Source organism: Haemaphysalis longicornis, unplaced genomic scaffold (genome assembly GCF_048455015.1).
Source record: "Haemaphysalis longicornis isolate Haplotype H1 unplaced genomic scaffold, Haemaphysalis longicornis Haplotype H1 scaffold_129, whole genome shotgun sequence".
Taxonomy (NCBI): Eukaryota; Metazoa; Arthropoda; class Arachnida; order Ixodida; family Ixodidae; genus Haemaphysalis; species Haemaphysalis longicornis.
The window spans coordinates 373,772-400,160 of NW_027526232.1; the positions used below are offsets into that span (position 1 = coordinate 373,772).

Consider the following 26,389-nt stretch of genomic DNA (forward strand, 5'->3'; position numbering starts at 1 on the left):
TTGTCCTTCCGGGAAGTAGTACCCGGTAGTCGGTTGCGCAGCGCCGCCTGGGCAGCGCAAGCGCCCTATGAGCTAAAGTGTGGCCCATAGCTGCTGAAACAGTGGTCGGACACTACTGCTTCTCTAAGTCATTGATTGTGTGATTATAACCGATTTGTTTGTATTCAGTTAATGTTTCGGTTTACACTCCCCAGTTCGGTCGTTATTTACCAAAATGGCTGGCGTTTTTGTCGTAAGTCAAGCGCTGCCTGTCGGGCCTGCACAGTGTCATACAGAGGTATACAAACAGCGAAATCCTCGGACTTGCCTGACCTCAATTTTCTTTTTCAGCGAGGGAGGAGCACCCCAACCTCCTTGCTTTTAACGCCACGTTTCACTTGAGCACCCGAGAACGGACTGCATCTGACGCATAATCGTGAAAACCCGCAGAGTGACCCTTTTAATTAGCAAGCAAGCAACGTATCACAGAGCGAAAAAAGGGACGACAGTCTTGGCTGCTGCGAAACGGTCAAAAAATGTGAGTGCCTACACCGCGCCATCGTTGCGAAGCCGGCAACCGAACGTCTTGGTGTACAATATGAGGGAATGGTAGAACGTAAGGGATCAGAATAAAGGGCAGTGCAGTTACGTGGCAGGGGTGGCAGACGGCCATCGCCTTTTGGCGACATTTGCTCTGAAAGCAAGGAGATACGCGGTAATATTTTAAAGATTTTGTCGGTGAACTTCAGCGACTTCTTTTGTGTTAAGGAGTGACTCGTCTGTGGTTGTGAGCATTTTAAACCGGGGTGTGTCTTCCCGCGTCTTACGGTTGCACATTGGTGTACAGGGTGAATAATTGTTTGCTTGCCAGTACGGAACGTATACGCGCGGCTAGTGGGTATACGCCATAGCAAAAGAAGAATTACATTTCAGGATTAACTGTTGTATTTCAGATGAATCTTGTTCTCGCTGTGAGTCGTTTATTTAGCCTTTCTGCACCATGTGGGAGGGCTAAGTGTATGCGAAAAAAGTAGCAGTACCATTGACGCCCTCCTTCTCGTAAAAATGTTTTTAATTTTCTCTAAACAACAGGCGACACGATTTTTTCTTACGCAGCAGTCACTTTACATTTCAGTGCTGTGATGAGTTTCGGTTGTTTCATACCCTTGCTTTATGCTCGCCAATGAGTGATTTGACAGCTCTAAAAAACGTGCTTTTGGACGGCGAGTCGCGTTTTACCGCCTTTCTAAGGTCTTTCCGCTGTTTCTCAATCCGAAATTTGGTACCCTAATAAAATAAATAGGGAGGCAGCAGAAACTTATAGAAAGCATGCCTGAAAGGAAGCTCGCGCTGCACCATGTGTTTAAAGGAGCCATGAAGAGAAAATACAACTTCGTTTAATTTGAAAGAACTAGGATTCAGTATCGCACTCAGCTCCATTAGGGCCACAAAAGATGTTTTTTAACAAAAAAAAGCAAGAAGTATTTAAAAACTTTCAAATTTTGCGCCACAGTGACGTGTTATGAGCAAGAATGACGTCATACGGGCCAACAGTAAAATATAATTTTCAGTGCGTTAACTGCACGTTAGCATTCAAGTGATGCGGTCAAATGGACCTAGAGGCCCCATTACAGACGTCCAGTCATTTGTCGTCGCGAGAGGTCAGTTAGGCGGCCGCCAACGCACAAACAAGGTTACGTGACGTCATAGAAAAATTGCGGGAAATTGGCTAGGGGGTCGCGACTGCTTGACACGTTTTCTTTAATATCTCCGTTATTTGTTCGAAGATTGCGATGATATTGGTATCATTGTTATAGGGAATAAGCAGTCTTTCTAATAAAGCCAACTTGTATTTTGTCTTCATGGCTCCTTTAAGCGTGGCAGCTATTGGGACGCTGAACATCTCAGTTAGCTTCGTAATTGGCGTCGCGTGTAATTTTCAGTCAGTGGGAATACTAGTACAAGGTTGCAAACATACCAAGATAAGGTGTGTATTTTATTGGTAGCAAAAAGCAGTGTGTACTAATAAGACAGAGAAACAGGGAGAATTTCTCTTTTTACGTAAAGTTGCTGACCAGCTCCGGCCTCTCAGTCCTGCGACGCCTACAGGCGAGAGCACGGATGGCCAGCACGATACAAGACATCTCGGAATAAGCCCGTTTCCCACAGCGGGTGCACTAATACCAGCGCATCGACTCCGACCAATAACGTTTATTCATCCTTGTCTATTTTTCGATACCATGATGTCCAAGGCAACACTTAATGTCTTTGATTTGTTTAAATTCTGACGGGTCAAACCACTACTGAAAAAGACGAACATTTGCAGTACCCCACAGAAACACGTTCAAATCCTCATACCGTAATTTAAAAGGAATACATTTAGCGAACAGTCAGCAAATGCTGCATACATGCGAAAAAGTCTGCTCCGTGGTCAACCCAGGCAGCGCGGCTCGTCTGGCATTACAATCTGCGCGTCGGTCAGCTGTAGGTTCCCCTCGATCACGGAGCCCACGGTGCAGATGCGTTCTCCTCCTTATACAACCTTTGCGATTTCTTGTTATAAATGATTCTTTTGGCGCTGCCGTTTCTTTTACACAAATCTTACAAGAAAATATAAGGAGGAGGAATAACTTGAAAATTTGAAGAGGGTGAGTCCTGGGCGATGAGAAGCAGAGGTGCCCGTATTTCAGAGTGCCTGTAGCCCTGGCTGCATCTGCGGCCCGTCGCGCTACCTGCAGCTAATTTTTCAAATCGGAGCTGCGCAGCGCTGATCGTCGCTTCTCCATGGTTTCTTGTGCAAGGAGGACATTTGTTTAAAGGGTGAATGGTAAGTTACTTGATGTGGCACCTATAGGTTCGGGAAGGTTTTGGTGGGATAGAGTGTGGCCTCTTTTTGTGGTGGAGACTTGTGTGGAGGAGGAAAGAGAGTGTGAGTTTTTTTATTGTCGTGGGAATTATAGCAGGCTATTGTAACGATTTGTCGTTTTTTTATTGCGCGATTGTTTAGACAGGACGATATGCGGTTGCAGACAGCCTACAACACTTGTACGCATTTGTAGCCGATGTGACGCGTGCATTCCGAATCCCTACTCTCATGACTAGCTAATACTTTAAACGCTGCGTACGTTTCCGCTTGCAGTCTACACAGTTTACACCTCCACACAAATCTCCAGCAAAAAAAAGAGGCCACACTCTATCACACCAACACCTTCCGGAACCTATAGGTGCAACATCAAGTACCGTACCATTCGCCCTTTAAGAAAATGTCTTCGTTGCACATAAACTGTCAGCTGACAAAGTTCTCGCCTTGCGCTCTGTTTGGGAGCGTGAGCGCTATTACCTTGGGCAGTTACCCATATGCCTTCAAATTCTCCTCTCAGGATTATTTGTATCATATTTCAGATTCCTACGTGCCATGCTCGAGAAAAACAACAATTAAATTATGTTATAGAATTCTACGCACACCGAATACCGAAAAATTGCAGGTGCCATTCCACTTTTTGGCAGTCAATGGCCAGGAAGCTGAGTGGGGCTGCGGGTAATGCCGAATGGTACAGGCAAACGTATGTACCAGACGAAAATGCTTTGTTACGGAGTAATGATAGAGATGGGTGACGGTTACCTAATATCTCTATAGTATATAGACTATTGGTTAAGCCGCAAATGTGGCTGCATTCTTTTTCGGGGCTGAACCTCTATTTATTGCTTCGCGAGCTTAGGTGATTAGGGTGATTCTAACGCTACAGTCGAAAGTAGTCACTGAAAAATGGCAGGAACGTGTTTTATATTTTGGAAGCGTCCATATTGGCAGAATTAAATGTGATGACAGGCTGTGGCGCTCTTCATTCAAACATGCATAATGCTAGAATACGAACCTGTCACTGTCCGTTCTGGAGTGACCGGAGGTTTTGTCGACAACAAAAATATGAAGACTCTGTCTCTTGTCTGTTCACTCTGAGAAGTGATTGATTCGGTAAATTCCTACTTGCCGCGAAGAGGAGGGAATAAGGCCAGCAATTGGGGGGTAAATGTGGTGTAGAAAATATATTGCCGAATGTTGATCTTCGTAGTTAAGAGGTTCCAAACACACTGAAGTTTTTCGCCTCAGCTTGTCTAACATGCTGAAGACTATTCCCAAGCAGTTTTGGCGAATCATATTTCCGTCCACTTCTGCTTCATTAATTTTATCCGGCAACTCAGACGAAACGCTAGGCGATAAAGATTGTGCAAACGTACTTAATGACGTATTCTGTTCTGTGTTTACGAAAGAGCGCATCACTACCTTCGCAGCAGACCATACTGTCATTTTGAATAATATGCCCCCCATTACAATCGGCACCAACGGAATCACTTGCCTAATCAAAAAAGAATAATTCTTCAGGTGCGGGGCTCGATAACATCGTATCGAAACTACTTAAAAACACAACGAATGTGACAAGCGCATTATTGACAATGCTGTTTTCCGAATCAATATCATCTGGTCATATACCCTGGAAATGGGAACTCGGAAAAATCATCCCATTCTTTAAAAGTGGTAACAAACCATCGCCATGTAACTATCCTCCAATATCACTAACCAGCATTCCTTCAAAGATTATGGAAAATATCATTTGTTCAAATGTGATAAATCACCTAGAAAACAACAACTTCATACATCAGTCACAGCACGGCTTCCGGAAAGGATTGTCGTGTGAACACAGCTCGCTACATTCCTTCATGATTTGCACACAAACCTTAGTAATAGCATTCAAACCGACGCAATATTTCTGGACTTCGAAAAGGCATTCGATAAAGTTCGTCATCGCAGTTTGATGCATCAATTAAAACAGCTGAACCTTGATTCATTTGTATTAGCCTAGATATGTAACTTTCCTACTAATATAAAACAATATGTAGTCGAAAACAACACTGCTTCCAATCCTACCAAAGTGTACTCCGGAGTACCACAAGGCACTGTACTGGGACCACTTCTGTTCCTAATATATATCAATGACCTGCCTTCCCGAGTAACTAATACAATTCGGCCTTTTGCGGACGATTGTGTGATATATACTACAATTAATAGCCGCGACGATCAATTAACCTGACAAGGAGACCTTTTAGCTAATAAAAATTGGTGTAGCGAGTGGCCAATGTCTGTAAATGTACTCAAATGCAAAACCATATATTTCCATAGACGCGCAAACCCACTTAATTACAGTTACTCCGTCCACGATTCGGTACTCCAACCTACTAATTCGTACAAATACCTGGGTGTACATCTAACAAACGACATGACTTGGTCCGTTCATGTTAAACTTGCCGTTTCTGCAGCAACCAAAACTCTCGATATTCTCCAACGCAATTTAAAACTGGCCCCTCCAGAACTAAAATTACTAGCCTACAGAACACTAGTACGCCCAAAATTAGAATATGCAGCCGCTATCTGGGATCCCCACCACAAGTACCTTGTTCAGGCATTGGGACCAGTGCAAAATCAAGCAGTCATGTTTGCATTTTCAGATTATTCATCTTTTACGAGCGTAACCGAGCTAAAACAGCGGGCTTCTCTTCCACTTCTAAGTCACCGCCGAAAGCTTGCCGGACTAGCTCTCTTTCATAAATATTATTACACACTGTCACCTGACAAATACGTCATAAGTCGTGCAAGTTTTTCGAGCCGAAGCAAAAACACATTCCAAGTATCGTATACGCGGCCAAAAACAGTTACATTTGAACACTCTGTTTTCATTCGCACAGCCAAAGATTGGAACGATCTTCTGCAGGAACTGGCGCAGATTGGAGATTCAGTACAGTTCAGGCAATCGCTGTTAAAAATTCAAGCCTATTGACTTCGCTTAGTTTACGTGCATTGCTTTCTCCCCGATAGCACTTTTAGATCATCTACATTCTTTAAAATTGCTGTGATCCTTGTTTTAGCGTCTTAAAGTTATTTTTTTTATTATTTCCGCTCTTTATTTTTTCCTTGCGACCCGCCGCCCTACTTCTTTATATCAATTGCTTGTCAAGTTCGTTCATATCTCGCGTGATTTTTCACGTGTGAATTTTTTATTCTGTGTGTATACCATAAACTCTTTAACATTCCTTCCGCTTTTTTATTTTTTCCCCTTGTGGCCGGCCCTCCCCTGCAGTCTTTCAAACAATTCTTTGTCAACTGCTCTGCTAATATCTCGCGTGGTTTTTAACCAGTGATTTTTCTTTTGAGCTCACCCCTCATTTAATGCCTGTTGTCCAGGCCTTTGAGACATTAAAATAAATAAATAAATAAATAAATAAATAAATAAATAAATAAATAAACAAATAAATAAATAAATAAATAAATAAATAAATAAATACAAAAATAAATAAATAAATAAACAAATAAATAAATAAATAAATAAATAAATAAAATAAAATAGAAATATGAGAACGGAAACTTCGTGGGCATGCATTTTGGCTGGGTGAAATTTAGTCACCAGTGAAGGCGGAAAAATTGTCGTCAGCTTTTTAGAACGGGCAATCTGGTCCAAGAATGACGACTATATAGACTTCCAGAAAGATCATTTAACCAACGTAGTTGTTTAAAGAGCACAAAACTGGAAAGAACGACAGCATATAGAAGACAGGACTTATTCAAAGACGAACTTGTATTGCGGCACTGAGTGCGAAAGAGCTAATAAAATATTTTGGGTTGCACCAAATGCTCAGCTAGAAAAGAAAAACTGGAGGCTTTCATTCAAAAAAAAAACAAAGCAAAAATTCAGAAAGAATGTATGTATGTATGTTTGTGGTTTATTGGCGCAAGGGTTTCTAAGACCAAAGAGCGCCAGAACTATGTTATGTGGTCTTTCAATAGTCATGTTTGTGCTTAAAATATGTATGAAATGAGTATGATACATCTTAAAATACTGTATATATGGGTGTAGAGGGCCCGTCCACTAAAGCATGAAGATGTTCATAATGGTGGCTGAAATGGATTATGGGTGCAACGTGATGCACCTCGAGCCAAAGAGCATGCGACGAGAGTGGGCCTCCCGTGCGGACAAAGGTAGCATGAGGGCCTCACTTACTGCTCGTAGGCTCTGAGGTCACGCACTGTACGAGATGAGTTTTAAAAACTTGATGTCTGCAATATAACTTAAAAGACTTTTGTTTGTAAACATAGGTTCATCTCCTAAAAACAGTGAAGGATGTAGTGGAATGTTGTAGGTATATATTTTCGGGAAATGCCGTTTTCTGGCTTCATTGCAGAATGTGCACTCAATTAATACATGAAGGATGGTGAGTCGTTCCCCACACTTGTTACAAGCAGGTGGGAGTGTTCCATTCAAACGATATGCGTGTGTAGCGTAAGTGTGGCCTATTCGCAGTCTGCAAATGGATACTTCAATGAATCTGTTTTGTTTTTCTGTTGTGTATCTTCCTAGGTTTGGTTTTACTGAGTGGCGTTTGTTGTCTGTGTGTGTGTCCCACATGTGCTGCCAGCATTTACGGATTCCCCTCCGGATTACTGGTTTCAGATCGAGGTGAGGGACCTGCACTACATCAACACCACTACGTAGGGTCGCCAAAGTGGCGTTCTGGTCAGCAATTTCATTGCCCAGAATGCCACTGTGTCCAGGGATCCAGCAAACAAGTATTTTTAGCTTTGACTTATAGGCAGTTATAAGAGCTTTAAAAAGGCGGTTTAGAATGACGTTTTTTGTGGGCTTAAAGAAATCCAATGCAGTTACTACGCTTAGGGAGTCTGTGTAGATGACTGATTGTTGTATTTTGTTCTGTGTAATGTGTTCCACTGTGATTAGAATACCATAGGCTTCTGCTGTAAAGATGCTACAATTTCTGTTCAATGTCCTTGTGCTGGCAAAGTCCGGGCCATGTGCAGCACAGGACACAGAAGAGGAAGACTTGGAAGCATCTGTGTAAAAAGAGGCGCATGGATATCTGTGTTGTAAACTTAAGAAATGCTGTAAAATCAATTCGCGGGGTGCACGACGCTTGTCAATTTGTTTAAAGGATGTGTCAAAATGAATAGTTGATATGTCCCAAGGTGGGGCTGTATCGGCGATACAGGTTTTTATGCCATCATCTAAAGACATCCCTATCTCCTCTGCAAGGCCTTTGACACGCAAGGCTACAGGGGCAGGGATCGACGGGCGCGCTAAATACAAATGGGTGGATGAGATGTCATTCACAATAGAATTGCATGGGTGATTCGTCATAGACATTGTCCTAATAGCATAGAGGAGTGCTGTATAAGCACGCCTGGTGCTCTAGGCACCAGTGGTCGCATTCTACATAAAGACTCTGGATTGGACTTGTCCTGAAGGCTCCAGAGGCAAGGCGAAGGCCCAAATGTAGTACTGGGTCTAACATTTTTAAGGCAGTTTTAGACGCGGACCCGTATGTTACACTTCCATAGTCTATACGTGACCTAACTAAACTCACAAAGAGACGTAGAAGGCAGTCTTTATCAGCACCATAAGACTGATGTGACAGCACTTTTAAAATGTTAATGGTTTTTAGGCATTTTTGTTTGTTTCTTTAAGTGCTGTACGTACGTTAGTTTTCCGTCAAGTACAACACCTAAAAACTTGTGTTCTTTCTTGACAGCAATCCGTTCTCCGTTCAGTGTGACATCGGGTTCTCGACGAATTCCACGCTTTCTTGTGAATAACACACATGCACTTTTGTGAGGATTCAATTTAAAACCATTTTCTTCCGTCCATTTTGCAAGCCTGTTCACACCTAACTGTATCTGCCTTTCACATATGGACTGATTGCATGACCTAAAGCTTATTTGGACGTCGTCAACATACATTGGGTAGGAGATTGAGGGTGGCAACGATTTCCCAAGTGAATTCATTTTAATTATAAACAGAGTACAGCTTAATACTCCACCCTGGGGAACCCCATTTTCTTGTATGTATGTTCTTGATACCACTGTCTCTACTCTTACCCTAAATGTCCGCTCCGACAAATAACTTTCAATAGTGTTTAGCATATGTCCAGACACACCGAATGCCTTGAGATCAAGCAGTATGCCGTAACGCCAAGTTGTATAGTATGCTTTTTCTAAGTCAAAGAAAACAGAAAGACAGTTCTGTTTGTGGATAAAAGCATCTTTGACATACGACTCAAAGGCAACTAGCTGGTCAGTTGTGCTTCGACCTGATCGAAAACCAGCCTGACAACTGTCCAGGATGCCGTTATATTCAAGAAAATGAATTAGCCTCTTATTTACCATTTTTTCAAAAACCTTTCCTAAGCAACTTGTCAGAGCTATTGGTCGGTAACTGGCAGGTAGTGAGGCATCTTTCCCCTGTTTTAATACGGCAACTACAACTGCTTCTCTCCAAGCTCTCGGAAAGTATCCCGCCGCCCATATTTTGTTGAACTAGTGCAAGAGTGTTCGGAGAGTTTCTGGGTGCAGATGTTGTATCATTGTGTATGATATACTATCTGCCCCAGGCGCTGAAGCCTTACATGTTCCCAAGGCGACCAAAAGCTCTGTTATGGAAAATTCCGTGTTGTATGGTTCGTCAGATCTTTTGTTATCACGAATCGGTTTCTTCTCCATAGATGTTTTGTGTCGTAAGAAAGCATTCGTGTAATGAGCAGAACTCGATACATATGAAAAGTATTTCGCAAGTGTGTTAGCCTAGTTCTCTAGGGTATCGCCTGTACTGTTGACCAAAGGTAGGGTGTGTGTTTTCCGTCCATTAAAGTTTTTAATTCTGTTCCATACTTTGCCTACATCTGTGTACGAGTTGATAGAAGTCACGAAAGAGCGCCAGCTATCTCTTTTTGCTTGCTGGCGAATGCGTCTTCCTTGTACTTTTGCACGTTTGAAGGAAATCAAGTTTTGCGTAGTGGGGTACCTGCGAAGGACACCCCACGCCTTATTTTGAGCCTGCCGTGCAAGCCTACACTCTTCATTCCACCACGGCCTCCTAGTGTTAGGTGTGGCACCAGATGTTTGCGGAATTGAGCCCTCGGCAGCATGAAGAATGTGTGCAGTCACCGGTTCACAGGCTTCGTCAATGCCGAAATAGCTTAAGGACGTGTATGAAAGCTGAGATAATTGTTTAAATTTTAACCAATCAGCACCAGATTCCTTAAACTTTTTATGGCAGATGGAACTGTTACGGGCTTTATCAATGCCTTTCAAGATGACAGGGAAGTGGTCGCTCCCATAGGGGTTGTCGTCAACTGCCGGAAAGAGGACAGAAGAGCCGATCGCCAAGTCTATGTGTGAGTATGTATTGTGTGTAGTGTTGTAGTATGTCGGCTCTTTTTTGTTAAAGAGACAAGCTCCGGATGAGAAGAGGAATTTTTCTATCAAGCGGCCCCGGGAATCTGTGCGTTCAGATCCCCATAGTGGGCTGTGTGCATTCAGGTCACCTACGAGTAGGAACGGTTCCGGCAGCTCATGTATGAGAGACTCAAATTCAGAGCTAGATAAACGATATTCAGGGGGAATGTATAGTGAGCAAATTGTTGTTAATCTGTTGAAAATAACTGCCCGGATTGCAACCGCTTCTAGGGCGGTACGCAATTGAAGAGATTGGCAAGGCATAGATTTTTGCGTAACTATAGCTACGCCACCAGAGCAGTGCGTGCAGCTATCTCTGTCTCTCCTAAATACTGAGTATTGGTTCAGGAAATTGGTGTGCTTAGGTTTCAAGTGTGTCTCCTGTAAACATAGGATGGCTGATTGCGTTTTGTGTAGGATTTCATATATATCATCTAGGTTTTTAATAGGGCCCCGGCAGTTCCACTGTGTAATTATTTGTGCTACCATAAATGTTTAGGGAGGAGATTTTACCTGGTGTAGATGAGGACTCGGGCTGGATGTATACTATCTATCAGTTCTGACTTGGGCCTGTGACACGGGTGGCTGGTGGCGTTTTGCCTCGCCCCGCCATGGTGCGCTGTTCTCTTTCCGCCTTTGGCACTGGCAGAGACGGTGTTACCTCCATGTCATCATCTGAGTGGTGTGACAGTGACGAGATGGAGTCCTTGCGGGCTCCGCCTCGGGATATGTTCGAAGTGGAGGCAGGAGCCCCTGCCGTCCCCGACTGTTTGTTGGACACAGAAGTGGTCGTAGGGTCGACCACATCTACGTCCATGGCCGCCTGCAGTCTGGCAGCCGGAAGAGGAGGATTGACGGCAGAGCCGTCACTCCTCACACTCGCAGCTAACACAACACTTGCGGGCGCCACAGGTGTCGTGTCGGATGGTTGGGCTGCCTTGGGCAGCACCTGGGGGGGCTGGGACGGCACCAAGTCTGCTTCGCAGTACTGGGTGGCCGCCGTGACTAGACGCCGCTCCGCCCCCCCGGCGAGCTGCATCGGCATACCTTTGCGAAAACATTGAGTGTTTCTGTCGTGCTTCTTGATAGGTAATGTTCTGGGTGACCTTCATGTTTATGATTTCTTTCTCGGCTTTGAATTTAGCACATGACCGAGAGTATGCAGCGTGGGGTTGTTCACAGTTGGCACATTTCAATACGTTAGAAGCACAGTTCTCTGAAGGGTCATGATGTCCTGCGCACTTGGCACATGTCAGTTTTCCGCGGCAGGTGGTAGTACTGTGCCCATACCGCTGGCACTTGAAGCAGCGGCGTGGGTTGGGTATGTAAGGTCGTACGTTGCAATGAAGGAAGCCTGCAGTGACAGACTCCGGTAGGACACTTCGGTCAAAAGTTAGGATCACATGTTTCGTTTTTACTTCTTTGCCATCGCGTCTGACGATTATTCTTCTTACCGCAGTAACGCCCTGGTCACGCATGCCCTCGAGGAGGTCAGACTCACTTTCATTGAGCAGGTCCATCTCAGATATGACGCCTGCGAGCTGTTAAGGCTCCGGTGTGGCGTTACAGCTACTTCAAGGCCAAGTAGGTCGGTCTGGTTCAAGAGACTATCAGATTGTTTTTTAGTAGATAGTTCTACAAGCACGTCCCCCGATGTCAGCTTCTTTGCCTTGTAGTTCGCGCCAACTAAACTCTCAATGAACTTAGAAATTAAGAAGACCGACTTGCAGGTAACTGGAGATTCCTTGTTCTTAGATTGCATCACTAAGAAGCGAGGAAAGTTGTCCGGGGTGTTAAATTTCATGTTGGGCAGAGGTTTGAAAATTACATCGGTTCGGGCCCTTTTTGGGGCACGATCATTTGGAAGAGAGGATTTCGAAAGTACCATGCGGCATAGTATAAAGCAGGGAACTGGGGTACTTTCTTCTTTGACGTTACCCTGATGGTCAAAGAGGTCCCGGAGCTCCCAGCCTGATAGACAGACAGGAAGCCCATCGGCCGGAGCTTGACCAGGGCTCCGACGGCCACCGTTCACGGCTTCTAACCCTTCACCTTTAAACTTCTCGCCACGGTAGGTAACAGCTTACGTATGGGGGGCTCGGGGTACGCGGTGTCGCCACTCACCGTCACCAAGATTACTCAAGGTGCCCCGTGCGGGGTTCAGAAAGAATAGAAACACCGGAAGTTTAATTATAACTGGGAGGAAACAAGATACTGTCGTCATTAGAATGTATGCATTCAGGAACAAGAAAGGAAATATCACGACATGTTTGGCTTATGTAGAATGCCAGCGAAGTTTGGCACAATTTGTTTTGAAAAAACAAGAGGTTTGTAAATAACGGATGCAGGGATTGAAGAATTACGCAACCTTGCAGTAGACGAGAATGATCTGACGCTGTTGCAAGGTATATTCAACGGATGGGCGGCAGCAATACTTTTTCATAGGTGGACTAATAAGTTCCCTAAGGGAAGGGGTGAGATAAGGGGACACATTCCCTTTAAAATAGTTGTAGCTTATATGGAAAGGCGATTTAGGAAGCCTAATTGAGAAATGTCGAGGGTTACGAATTATGGGGTGTACTTGAGCCATTTAAGCTCTGCTGGTGGTGTCCCCTTGTTCATTCATTCTGTTCAGGAATCTTATAGCATGCTTCGACAATATTAGTCCTCGTGTTTAGAAGCCGAGTTAAAAATTAGGCCCATGAAATCAGCAGTGATGTTGGCGTGACATTAGGGGGGGGGCGGGGGCGCTCGCTTAAGGTGAGTCGCGAAATATGTGAAAAAAAAAGAGTACGTAACTGTTAATACCTTGGGAAAGTTATTAGTGGTGACCAAATCATGGGAAAATAAACGCTGAAGAAGTGAAATGGGGGCTGTACACGGCACGTTTTCTGAAATCCTGAGCGGCATGCTACATCTAGCATTAAAGCGACTTGTATGCAATCAATGTGTAATTAATAACATACAGAGCCAGAAGTTGGGCCCTCTAAGTAATTTAAAAAACAGTCGGGTCGTTCTGAGTATACACGTAAACAAATTTAAGGGGTATCATTTGCGCTTTAGAAAACTGCGCCGTAGATTAGGGAACGCACTCGCGTAGAGGCCCCAAGTCGACTTCAGCGTTAGCATTGGCGCTAGGTAGGCCACGTAATCCGAATGACGAATAACCGGCGAACCATTGGTGTAACAGAATGGGTACCAAGAGGGGAACGAATAAAACAAGGGGCAGACAAAATATCTATTGTAAACGCGATGTAAGGATATTAGGGCTAATAATACAGTCCTAAAACGCGCAACAAGTCTGGTTGAAAATATTTTGGAGTGGCTTTCGTCCTGCAGGGAACGCAACTGGATTTTAGGTCATGATGATTACAATTACGCACATTCACGGATACGCCGTGAATACGTAGCCACCTGGCGATCACGTGCACACGGCCTATAGGGCACACCTGAGGAGGCGGCACGCACAAGCTGAACAGTATATCAGTGCCCATGAAGGTTGCGCGTCACAGGCGTTCACCATGCGAACCTTTCCTATAAATTTAAAGCGAAGCTTTAGTGCCCTCCCTGATGCTGCAAGGCAATGCGCCCTGCAGCAACGCCAACTTTCTCTGGCAAGGATGGTGAATAACCGTTTGATAAGTTAAAGGAAAGAAGCGCTTCCCGCGGCCGGAATCAAACCTGGGTCTCTCGCGCTGTGAAGCTGGCGTCTAACCAACTGCTCCGTTTCGGCTTTTTTATTTTTATTATTACCCTTTTTTTCAAAACACACGTCAAGTCAAGGATAGATTAAAAACCGTCTGCCATGCTTTGGCTGACGGAAAAACTTAAAATAAACGTCAAAAGTACACAGCTCTTCCAAAACTGGCAGCCATTCGTGGTCTGGATCTTGTAGCTTATGGATCTCGTACAGCATGCTTATACTTTGTGCAAAGTACTTGCTCACAGTGAGCGCTTCAGGATCGGCGTGGCGTACCGCCATCCTCGACATCCAAATGGCATGCAGGCCTAGAGCCATGATAAGATCGTACGGCACACTACTATCACTTTCTACATCGAGTAAATGGAGCTTTCAATAGCTCCCCGGCACCACCTTAGTATACCCGGTTATACCCAATTGCAACAGTACAAAAAAAGGGCCAACCGGCAAAGGGAATTTTGTCCACCCGAAGGTGGAGAGAAATTAACGGGAAAAGCTTTCTTGCGACCCACCGCCAGGGGGACGAGCCCGGGGGGACCCCCCTTGTCCCCCCTAGGAAAAAGCCGGATAGGGTGGGTTGCTGGGAACGGGAACTTGGACATCGGGAAGGGTTATGGGAAAAAAGGTGGGAATGGGGGGAGCAATTTTGCTCCAATCCTTTCGTCTGACTCTCTTCCAAGACTGATTGCTCAGCGAGGGCATCAGACAGTGCCAATTGCCAAATATGCGGTCCCTTCCACGGGTTACCGCTCACCCATAGGGTCCGATAACTGGGCCCCAACTGTCGGAGACAGGAAGTACCCTATTTAGTGGCGACGGCCGCCCCCCCCCCCCCCCCCCGATCCCCAGCTCTGCGGCCGATGCGTACTAACGTCCTCGATCAACTGTCCCGCACCAGGTACTCACGAATCACCAGTGAAGCTTTCCACTATACACGGGTACTTACAACACCTGCTTTTCACGGTCTCCGGACACCGGAAGTTTGTATGCGAACGTTAACTGAAATCCACGTTCGCGAGGCTCCCATGGGAGGGGCTATGAGAGCCCTGTACTTATGTCCTCCTTTGTGCCTACTCTTTCGCTCAATGCAACATGAGTCTTTTGGCATTGCCGCGGGGTCAGCGGCTTGGCAGAGGAGATCGGTCCGGGCCTACTAGCCGTTACTAAGCCAGGAGAGTTTCCCCGGTCGGTGTACTAACCTCACCTTTCCTCGTTTTCCCCGTGCGGATTACCAAGTAGCTCGTGGTAGCACGTCCCGTGGCAGCCAGAGAAGATCAGTCTATAGTCCCCTCGCAGCAAGGTTACAGGGGGGCGCGACCCCCCCCCCGGCCTCATACGGACTGTACAACATCTAGCCCCCATGACATTTGGTTACAGGGGTATGTCACTCCCCCCAACTTATTGCGATAAGGTCGCTGGCCCCGCCAAAAAGGGTCGCCAGTCCCCCGGCCGGTAATGGTTTCCCTAATTTAATCGGTATTCCCAATACAAACGACTGTGCGCTTGCGGCACTTGCTACTTTCGCAACTTGACTCGCCGGCCTCCTCCCACGCTGGATTACAGGGGTGCGTTACTTCCCCCGGCCAAAGAAAGTCATAGTTGATCGATCTCGACACGCTTTCCTGCTTCAATCACATTGCCAAGTGCCGGGTTGACACCCGACCGCCCGACCTCCGCGTAGGACCTGATTCCAGTTGTACCAGGAACCTCCGCAGTGGCGGCCGTTTTGCACGCTCCCTGGGCAGGGATTGTGCGGCCTCCCCGATTCCTCGAGGAGGTCTCGTGGAATTACCGTACTTCCACGCTCTGGCCCCTATGACATTAGGTTACAAGGGTTTGTCACAACCCCCGGCCTGCAGACCAGTTCACAAGTTCAACAGAACGAGCCCCAAGCTATGGTCAGACAGAAATCGCATGCCATCTGATGAAACAGGCAGGTCTTTCTTTAACGTCCTTTGGCTCCATTTTGGCATGGCCGAAGCGAACGCCAAGCAGCAGGTACCGGTTCACGCCATACACCCCAAGCAACCAATAGTGCATACTCGATTTACTGTGTGTATTCTAGAAAAGTGGTTCATACCTCCAGATTAGCACGTGCTCGCAGTGTGGGTGTGGCCAACCAAAGAATCCATCACGAGAAAGCTTCATGTTCAACCATCGTCGTCATTCGTTAGACGGAGGGATGCATGACTTTTTTCACTCCGCTGTACATCTATAATATTCGTAACGGCCGTTTCCCTATTAGACCAGTTTTGAGTAAGCGTGGGTATTGACTGAAGAAAGTAACAACAATTCTGTAAATAGCACGTCTAGTAAAATTTTTGAAATCAGAGGCCTTGTTCGGTTTTATTTCATTCCGTTTTACTTGCGCTTTTAATGGGGGAAAGCAAATTGAAAGAGCAGTTTACCGTTGATTCAACCTGCTCTTCCCATTTGGCACTTCGGCGGTGACAGTGGGATCGAAGTCAAAACAGAAAAATTGAAGTTATTCACCTGATATGCGTATTGGTACGTGGCATTACGTCGTACAGTTGTAGATGTACAGCATATTTAGAGTATATGCACGTTAGCGGTAGCCGCAATCTTTGCAGAGACGGGGAGAGTCCGAGTTGCGTTGTTCAGAAGCCGGAGCGGGGATAGTCGTCCTATTCCCCTTTTGCAGGAGAAAGCGCCAGTTTCACTAGGCGCTTTCTCGTTCGGGGTCGTCTGAGATGCGGGACCGCGGAACTTCGGAATTGTTCTGCGGCAGTATATACCGTGTCTGCAAAATTTTTTATATAAGCAATGCCAGAACCAAACGTTGATGTTCCGAACAACACGACAGTGACGATATTATCAAATCATACCGAACCCAGTGGGAACGCCATTTCTGTTTTGAATTTTTTCCTAAATTTTGGTAATGAATCGATGTATATTGAAATCACATCTGTTCTTAAATGTCGAATCTGTTCATTGTTACCTGCCTGGATCTACAAGTACATGCAAGTTCCGTTTCCATTCCAACTTCACGCCTTTTTCTTGACACCCACAATCCTATCACCAGTTTACTGTGAATTCCTCCAATTCTGAGTGATGTTCGCACCCAATAACTCGGGCTCCATCACATGTATTGCTCCCTTACATGTTTGCATGTATAGTTCGAGCACAATTGTATGAAAACAGGAATCTTCTTTAAGTTATTCCTGCCGGCAAGTTTGCTACCAAGTATTTGCTTCCAAGTTGGGTGAAGTTCAAGACATGACAAGACGTCATAGCCGCTGACATTAGGCTGGCTCACACTCCCGATTCTCAATGACGACAAAACATTAGGAGCCACAAGTTCTCCGAAGTGCCATATGTTCAATTTTGTGATGATGTCAGGATTCCGTGGTGTGAACAACGAGACTCGCGTACGGAATGGGCAAAGGACGACACGCAACACGTTTCTCCAGGGAACTAAAGTAACACCTGTATAGGAAGCAGCGAAACACTTACGACGCAAGCGACAAAACAAAACTCACCATACTAACAACTACATTTCGGAAAATTGAGAACTACGGTATAAGTAGCGGCAGTCCTAACCAGAGTTTAAAAGCTAAACAAGTGTCTTCATGTGAAGAATAAGATCGTGCTCACAGAGATCTTCCTGGTAGAGCTTGTGGCAGTCACGCGCTGATTTTGTAGATACGACGTGAGCCGAAGGCGATGTCGTCGTAGGTGAATATGTAGCAATGGCGCCGAAGCCTTTGCATTGACTTGCCGGAGCGACGGACGGCCCGGTACAATGGAAGGAACTGAAGGCGTGCTGGCTCCACAGAGGTCGCACGAGTCGGGGTTCCCCGGCGCCCAGCACGGGTACCTAGGTATGTGGGAGCAGCAGGTGGCCAGGCTACCGGGCGCAAAGCTCGGGTGCCTGGAGATGGACGGGTGTCCAGCCCTACGGCGCGGGCTCCGCTGCACCGGCAGAATATGTAGACGTCCCGGCGCTACGGCACGGTCGCCTTGACTGGCGTGCTTGCCCTCGCAGCGCCAGATCGCGTTCGATGAGCAGCCCTGTACTCCAGCCGGTCTTGCTGGCTCCCCCACGTTCCGACGTCTTCCTTCTCCTCGTCTGTCCACTCACTTGTCTTCTGTTACCACGCGTGTCCGGGTAAGGGTGATTGGCCTGGCTTTGCTCTAGTTCTCTCCTTCTTTTTTTTCAACTTCCTTACTGCTCAACAATACCTGGCTTATCACTACAGTTTGGAACGCAATGGGATTTACAGCCTCCATGGGCACTGGGGAAGCCATTACAATATTTCCAGCAGTGTGAAGCGGTAAAGAAAGTGGTCAAGCGGTAAAGAAAGCTGTGGTATCCCACTAACGCGCATATTTTCAGGGCCATATAATATTTAACCGGAACTATAGCACGGTTGATGCCACCGCATACGGCCCTGTTATCAGAATGGTTTCCGATTCCCTGCTTTTAAAGGGACACTGAAGTGATTTGTAAACAATGCGAGATTACGAGCGCAAACTGTAGTCCGGAGTCCCTGGGCCCTGTTTCGACCACTCTGTGCGCGTTTACGCGAATTTATTTAGTAGAAAAATCAATTCGAAAATGCTGTCCTCCTCTATTTACGCTCGCCCATTTTCTGTGGCGTTTTCGTGTGACGTCAGCAGGAGAGGAGCTGACAATTGGCTGCGCTACTGCACGGCTCGCCGACCTTCCGCGACCGAGTCAGTCGGCCCACCGTTTAGTCCGCCGGCCGCCGACGGGTCGTCGCAATTCGTTCGATCAGTTGAAACTAAGCCACAGCACGCTTGGGAATGGAAGAATGCGCCTTTCTTTACTTCGTTAGTTTGTACACTATCTAGCTCCAAGTCAAGGTCGCTTCACAAGCGCTGCACAAGCGCACATGTGACGCTTCGCTGACTGGTACGCCAGTAGGAAAATATAAGGCCTCTTGAAGGGGGAGAAGAGTGAGCGAAGTCAATATAGGTACTAAGGAAATAAAATCAACAGATATTTTTACCGTACAGCGTAAAACTATGGTGCGGAAGCACTTTTTTGCGCTGGGCGAACAAGCAGAGCGGTCAGGAGCACGACTACGCATCTGGGAACGCTTTTCCGTCTACGAAATGCAATTGCTAGACGTGAGCTATTGTGGAAACTCGGGGGACGCTTACTGCACGAGCGCAATACAACAAATAGTCACCTAAGCTGCTTGAAATACTAAAACTAAATAAAAGTGTAAACTGGTTATACATTATATACCTGATATTTTCCATTGCCGCTAGCGGGCCCCTGTGGCCTAGTCGCCTGGTGCGCTAGGTATGCCACCGCAAGTGCTTTGCCAGTCACAAGTTCGAATCGCCGCAGGTACATGCCTTTTTTTTATGAGTTAGCTTTTTCGTTTTTCGCCGATGTTTTCTATACTGAGTTCACCTTTTTTTGGACCGCAACGTTCATTGCTTCACGAACTCGACAACAGAACTCGCGCAGGCTGGCACTGCCGCGCTAGCGATTTCTCGTTGGCGTGCTGTTGCCATAAGCACCGACTGCTTGCGGGCAGTGGGCACAGGCCAGAATCAACAGACCCTTGGCCTGGTGCGAACACGCTTTTTACGATACAGGCATGAGCGAGGCAAGCTCCAAATATGGGGGAAAAGCGCATGCATTTGAGCGTCTCCGGGGATGCGGAGGGCGTTCGTGCACTACGTAGGCCTCAGACAGTGAATGCTACGATTCCAAGCCGTCCTGGGAGGCTTATCTTATGCATTTTACAGCCGACAACATGGCAGAAGCGCGGTACTACGATAACTGGGATATTGAGAATGCCCATCCAACGACGCCATCGAATGTCAAACATGTTGTTTTAAAGACCGAAACCGAAACTTGTTTGATTGCTAACCTTGGGCATCGTCCAATCACAGCGCCCCCTCTTCCCAACGTCACAGCTTAGTTTGTGCGGCCGCCGCAAACCACGAATGTTAGTTTTTCTTCTTTCGCGCTTTGTAAAATAATTACCGATTTGTCAACCGGATAAACGATGAAAAGTGTGCTAATTTGAGCCAGTCTACACAGTGCAAGCAAAAACGGGAGCTTGACAAATTCACTTCAGTGTCCCTTTAAGATTATCTGCCATGTCTAGTCAAGGGTCATTTTAAGTAGGGACGATTCACAATTGACTAGGTTCTTTTCTTTCCCCGCAGTGCACCAGCAAAGCATGGCATAAAATTTTATTCCTGGGGTCACCGCACACATTCCAGAATTTTGTGGCGGCGACGTTTGCAAGGCCTTTAGAGTATATCCTACAGACATGTTTCATTGATCTAGTTTTTAGCACTTGTTGGTGTAAATTTTACGTATTCACGCAAGAACTGTTATAGTCCATCACTAAGTGGATCGTTTCGTGGGCCCTGCTTTGTTACTAGTAAGCCCGTCCAAGCAGTTGCCGACCTTTTTCATGAATCATTCGCAGCAGAGATCTTAGGTTAGCAGCGAAAGCTTGATAGCAGGAAAACCTACTGGGTGGCATATTGCCGCGAACCATACATTGGGTTTGTTTATTTGTGTTTTGCTTTTACCGCCCGGCTGCGCCGGTCTGTGTTATCTCTGCGCCAAGGGAAGCGCGTTTTCCATTCTTTCTTTCTGTGCCGCATGTGTTATCTGTCGTGATAGGGAGAGCATTCCGATCTAACGTGAACAGCCCAGAATAATCTTCTTGGATCTACTATGTTCTCGATGTGAATCGACGTTTCGAGAACCACGCGCGCCGAAAGATAAAAAGCCTGCAGTGCGGACACCGGAGCATTCGATTCGACGACACTCGCCTGTGCAAGCCACTTTGTTGACCGCTGCTTCGCCGCCTCTGTATTCTTTTGAGTTGTTAGGGGAGCACAAGTTCGCTCCAATAAACGTGTTTCTCATTCAAGACAACTGCATCGTTCTTGTCTTCGCGACATCTGGTGAGGTGCGGGGTACGCGTCGCGCCGTGTAGCTGTCGTCGTGTTCAGGAGTCTCGTTAGGGCTAGGTCGGGTCGTCGGGTTGAGGGCATGTCGTGAATGATGGTCTTCAGCAAGTCGCTGCGTCGTTGAAGGGTTTTCATTTTTCCGCCGTTGTGCAACTTTACCTCCCGAAGTTGCTGGTTTTAGTTTCCCCCGCGTGGGCTGGGGGACCTTCCACGTGAGAAGTCAGCAGTGCTGCGGCGGTTCGGTGACTGATACGGGTAGGGCGACGGTGAACGGTTAAAGCGGGCTGGTCCTCGGTTGGTGTTGGAGAGGTATTCTTCGATCTCAGCAGGGCGCTGGCCGTATCGGGGGCGTGGGGCGTCGACGGAGAACCCTCGCAAACCGAGCCTCTTGTAGGGACAGCGACGGTAGATGTGGTCGGCCTCTCCGCAGTGGCAGCACAGCGGGCGATTATCGGGCGTTCGCCACACGTCGGCCTTCCTTGGCGTCTGGTATTGGTCTACAAGGCGTCGGGCGGGCGGCATTGGACGGCGGTATGGCTCGGCCTCTTGACGACGGGTTGGAGCAGGGCGGGGTTGACGAACAGCCGAGGAGTAGGTCATGGATTGTGGTTCGCGGGGTGCTTCCGATGGCGTAGAAGTTCCCAGTGCGTTTTGGACTTCTCGGATTACGTCGGTCACGGAAGCCACTTGAGGTTGCGGCGTCGCTGGAAAAAGCTTCCGAAGCTCCTCCCTGACCACTGCTCGGATGGTCTCTCGCAATGTATCGGAGCTTCCATTTGCGGCACCGATGGTCTCCCAGAACAGCGCGTTGACAGGGCGGTCGTACTGCCTCGTTCGAATTTCCAGCGTCTTCTCCATCGCGGCCGCCTCAGACGCGAATTCCGCCACTGTCTTCGGAGGGTTACGGACTAGACAAGCAAAAAGCTCTTGCTTCACTCCTCGCATTAGAAACCTGAGCTTCTTTTCCTCGGTCATTTCAGGGTCCGCACGACGAAAAAGTCGCTTCATGTCCTCAACGAAAATCACGACTCCTTCGTTGGGGTGCTGCGTTCGAGTTTCAAGCAAAAGCGCAGCTCGCTCTTTTCTCACCACGGTAGTGAAAGTCTTAAGGAACTCCCTTTTGAATTGAGTCCAGTCGGTCAAATAGCTCTCATGGTTCTCGAACCAAGTTCGAGCAGCATCTTCTAAGTAAAAGAAGACATGCCGGAAAGTTTCTTCGTCGTCCAACCTGTTGAAGATGCGACGTGCTCCAGCTTCTCCAACCATTCTTCGGGGTCTTTAGCGGGGGCTCCCCGGAACGATGGCGGTTCTCGTGGCTGCTGCAGGATGATTGGTGACGTTGTTTCTTGCACCATGGTGTTGGTTGCAGCGTTCCTTCTCTTGGGCCCTTCTGGCAGAAGACCGAACTCGGGTAGCAATCCTTGCAGTCGGGGGCTTTCTCTGGTTGGACTGGCTTGGCGGCTTCGAGATGTCGTAGAGGGCATAAAGACTTAGTACCCAGCACCTCCACCAGATGTCGCGAAGACAAGAACGATGCAGTTGTCTTGAATGAGAAACACGTTTATTGGAGCGAACTTGTGCTCCCCTAACAATTCAAAAGAATACAGAGGCGGCGAAGCAGCGGTCAACAAAGTGACTTGCACAGGCGAGTGTCGTCGAATCGAATGATCCGGCGTCCGCACTACAGGCTTTTTATCTTTCGGCGCGCGTGGTTCTCGAAACGTCGATTCACATCGAGAACATAGTAGATCCAAGAAGATTATTCTGGGCTGTTCACGTTAAATCGGAATGCTCTCCCTATCACGACAGATAACACATGCGGCACAGAAAGAAAGAATGGAACACGCGCTTCCCTTGGCGCAGAGATAACACAGACCGGCGCAGCCGGGCGGTAAAAGCAAAACACAAATAAACAAACCCAATGTATGGTTCGCGGCATTTCGCGACCGAGACGTCCGTTGAGAAGACGACGACAACGACGATGCACAGTGCCCGACCGTCAACATGTACAAGCAGAGATACGACGCCCCGACGAACCCGGAACTCGAGGAAGACTGCATCTGACGTCAAGGTGTCCATCGACGGCTTTGACGTAGTCGCCCTCGTAGACACGGGAGCTGACTATTCTGTAATGAGCGGACCATTTGCGTCTAAACTGAAGAAAGTTGTGACCAGATGGGACGGTCCGCACATACGCACAGCAGGAGGCCACCTCGTGACGCCAAGTGGAACGTGCACATCGCGCGTCACCATAGACGGCACAACGTACCCTGCGGCGTTCGTCATTCTGCCTAACTGCTCCCGCGACGTAATTCTTGGAATGGACTTTTTGATGGACAACGGTGCAATAATCGATCTGCAGACCAAGTCAATAACTTTTTCCCCCAATCACTCCATGACGCCGGAACCAAACCCCGAACGACGTGCTGCTGTAAGGATTGCCGATGATCATGTCACCCTGCCACCCCGCGCAAGCTTGATGGTCACAGTCTACTGTGAAGATGCTGCTCCTGACGTCGACGCTATCGTAGACACCGGTCAAAGGGTGTTTCTCAACCGTGGTGTGTCGGTCGCAAGAGGCATTGCGCGCTTCAAGTAACACCAATCCCACATTTTGGTTACGAATTTCACCGAGGAGTACCAGCATTTAAACAAGGGCGCGGCAATTGCATTCCTCGAAGGAGCGCAAGAAGCAAGTGACGTGATCGCGGTCGCCGACTTTGAACGAACACCCGTAGAAACCTTCAAGCTCCCGCAGCCTTTCGACGTGAATCCGGCGCTACCGCAAGAACAACGGAACAAGTTAGTGGCTTTGCTGCGTCGCTATAGCGAATGTTTTTCGTCGAGCGCAAAACTACGTCAGACCCCTCTAGCGAAGCACCGAATAATAACCGAAGATGGAGCCCGACCCACCCGACAGTCACCGTACCGCGTCTCTTCACACGAACGGGAAGCCATCCGGACTCAAGTCGACGACATTATACAGCCCTCGAAAAGCCCCTGGGCGGCGCCCGTCGTACTCGTAAAGAAAAAAGACGGCACATTAAGGTTTTGTGTTGACTACCGGCGACTGAACAAAATCACGAAAAAGGACCTGTACCCCCTCCCCCGAATCGACGACGCCCTCGACCACCTCTGCCACGCGAAGTACTTCTCATCGATGGACCTGAAGACCGGCTACTGGCAAATTGAAGTGGACGAGAGAGACCGAGAGAAGACTGCATTTATAACCCCAGACGGCCTATACGAGTTCAAGGTGATGCTGTTTGGGCTGTGCACAGCACCAGCGACGTTTCAAAGAGTCATGGAAACTGTGCTAGCTGGCCTTAAGTGGCACACCTGCCTCGTATACCTCGACGACGTAGTGGTATTCGCCCGGACTTTCGACAAACACCTTGCAAGGTTGGAGTCTGTACTAGAGGCCATTCGTAAGTCGGGGTTGACGCTGAAGCCTGAAAAGTGCCGTTTCGCATACGGGGAACTCAAGTTCTTGGGCCACGTCGTCAACGCCGCGGGAGTCCTACCTGACCCGGCAAAAACTTCAGGAATTGCGAACTTCCCAAGGCCGAAAGACAAGAAGGGCGTGCGAAGATTTCTCGGGCTGTGCGCATACTACCGGCGCTTCGTCGCAAACTTCGCACGCATTGCAGAGCCACTCACGCGCTTGACGAAAGATAGCACCCCTTTCAGCTGGGAAAACGACCAAGAAAAAGCATTCGGCGAGCTGCAAAAACGCCTGCAAAGACCGCCCGTGCTCGCTCATTTGGACGAAAATGCCGAAACGGAAATGCACACGGGCGCCAGTGATATAGGCTTGGGTGCCGTCCTTGTCCAAAAGCAAAGCGGCTGCGAAAGGGTAATCGCCTATGCCAGCCGTGGTCTGTCGAAGGAGGAGAAAAACTATTCTGCCTCTGGGAAAGAGTGCCTGGCTATTATATGGGCGATTTCAAAATTTCGCCCATCCGTGTATGGATGGCCATTCAAGGTTGTAACAGACCACCATGCGCTGTGTTGGCTCGCCAATTTGAAGGACCCCTCTGGCCGTCTTGGGCGGTGGAGCTTGCGCCTACAGGATTTCGACGTTACAGTCGTTTATAAATCCGGCAGGGAACACTCCGACGCCGACTGCCTGTCCCGCGCCCCCGTCGACCCACCACCACAAGACGCTGACGAAGACAGCGCGTTCTTCGGGATCGTGACGGAGAGCGACCTAGCCGCCCAGCAGCGTGCCGACCCCGACTTACGCGTCATAATCGAGTACCTCGAGGGATGCAACGTTGCCGTTCCTAGGACCTTCAAATGCAGCTTACCAGCATTCAGCCTGAGAAACTCCGTCCTCGTGAAGAAGAATTTCAGCCGCGGAACAAGAGCGAATTACCTTCTCGTCATCCCCGCGGACCTTCGTGACGAAATTTTAGAAGCGTGCCACGACGACCCGTCTTCCGGACATCTCGGCACAGCGCGCACTATTGGAAAAATCAAGGCGAGGTACTACTGGCCCGGCCTTACCTCTGACGTCACCCACTACGTCCGGAGCTGCCGTGACTGCCAGCGACGAAAAACGCCGCCGACAAGACCCGCCGGACTTCTGCAACCGATCGCCGTCCCATAGAAACCATTTCAACAGATTGGAATGGACCTTTTAGGCCCGTTTCCTACGTCACGATCACAGAACAAGTGGATTGTCGTAGCGACAGACTACATGACGCGCTACGCAGAGACCGCCGCTCTTCCGAGGGGGACTGCACAAGAAGTGGCAAAGTTCTTTATAAGCCACCATGTGCTGCGACATGGAGCCCCGGAAGTCCTAATCACCGACCGCGGAACGGCATTTACTGCGGAGCTGATGCAAGGAGTATTACGCTACAGCAATACGGATCACCGAAGAACGACGGCATACCACCCCCAAACGAACGGACTAACAGAACGTCTGAACAAGACAATCGCAGATATGCTGTCAATGTACGTTGACGTTGAACATAAGACCTGGGACGAAGTGCTCCCGTATGTCACGTTTGCGTGCAACGCGGCTATCCAGGAGACGACGCAGCTGACGCCGTTCGAGCTTGTCTACGGTAGGAGGCCAACTACGATGCTCGACGCCGTGCTTCCGCACGTAGAAGACGACGACCTCAACGCCGACGTCCACGGATATCTTCAACGTGCGGAGAAGGCCCGCCAGCTCGCTCGAGTCCGTATAACGGACCAGCAGCTAATGTATGCGGGCCGCTACAACCTCCGACACCGAGACGCCGAGTACCAACCAGGGGATCGTGTGTGGGTTTGGACTCCCATCCGACGACGCGGACTCAGTGAGAAGCTCCTGCGACGGTATTTCGGACCCTACCAGATTCTACGACGTGTCGGCCAACTTACCTACGAGGTGATCCCCGATGGTGATTCCGGAACATCACGACGACGCACGCGGCCCGAAGTCGTTCACGTGGTTCGCTTAAAACCTTTCTACGGACGATAACGAA

General features: G+C 48.0%; 1 protein-coding gene across 1 annotated transcript in view; it reads left to right on the plus strand.

Moving 5' to 3' along the window:
• Positions 1 to 390: 390 nt before the first annotated feature.
• The window catches only part of LOC144163660 (uncharacterized), a 64,812-nt gene continuing 38,813 nt past the window's right edge, over positions 391 to 26,389 (plus strand). Inside the window, exon 1 of the transcript XR_013320965.1 lies at positions 391 to 517. The gene's annotated coding sequence lies outside the window, so the exon portion shown is untranslated. The remainder of the gene's footprint in view (positions 518 to 26,389) is intronic.